The sequence below is a fragment of the Tachyglossus aculeatus genome, assembly GCF_015852505.1.
Source record: "Tachyglossus aculeatus isolate mTacAcu1 chromosome 12 unlocalized genomic scaffold, mTacAcu1.pri SUPER_6_unloc_2, whole genome shotgun sequence".
In the NCBI taxonomy this organism is placed as follows: domain Eukaryota; kingdom Metazoa; phylum Chordata; class Mammalia; order Monotremata; family Tachyglossidae; genus Tachyglossus; species Tachyglossus aculeatus.
Genome location: NW_024044829.1, coordinates 6,593,676 through 6,594,372, shown reverse-complemented (window position 1 = coordinate 6,594,372; position 697 = coordinate 6,593,676). Strand labels below are relative to the sequence as shown.

At 41.0% G+C, this 697-nt stretch overlaps 1 non-coding gene across 1 annotated transcript; it reads left to right on the top strand.

The window, feature by feature from the left end:
• The first annotated feature begins 279 nt into the window (after positions 1–279).
• LOC119921511 lies at positions 280–417 on the top strand. The gene has a single exon (XR_005448545.1). It is a non-coding gene; the product is annotated as a small nucleolar RNA SNORA7 (small nucleolar RNA).
• The last annotated feature ends 280 nt before the right edge of the window (positions 418–697 follow it).

Below are 697 nucleotides of genomic sequence, written 5' to 3'. Positions count from 1 at the left end.
CTTTCAACTCCTTGCATCCACTCTCTCACATTGCATAAAGGTGACTGCACTAGATATAATTGTAAGTATATTCTCTCATTTTAGCATGGTAAGAGTCTTATCCCATGCAAAGACTCTCAAGTCGGTTTTATGATAGTATGCAGAAAATTCATTTTGAGAGGATTTACTCCTTATGAGTAATATTGCTCTAATTCATCCCGTTTTTATGAATGCCATATAACATTTATTTATACTAGTAATATTAATGCCCTTTCAAATCAAATCAATCAATCTTTAGCACCTCTTTCAGGGTCGTATCTGGAGAGTTTCCGGTACTCTACCAATCAGGACTACAGGAGGGAGAGTCAAGCAGAGGCCTACCCATTCCATTCCTAGTTTGGGCAGTGGCTAGTGAGTGGAAGGCAATCTGCTACAAGTCAAAACTCACCTGTGCTGGGCAGAAAAGGCATGGGAGAGGTTCTAGGGCAGAGACTCATTTACTGCTCGGAAGGAGGCAATGGTAAACCACTTCTGTATTTTTACCAAGAAAACTCTCTGGATACACTACCAGAACAATTGCAGATGGAAGTGAGGAATTCTGGGAGAGATGTTTCTACGGCGTCTCTATGGGTCGGACACGACTCGACAGCATAAGACAACAACACCAACTCCTTAGCAAAATCGAATTGAATATTGACGAATTCCCCTATTTACCTAT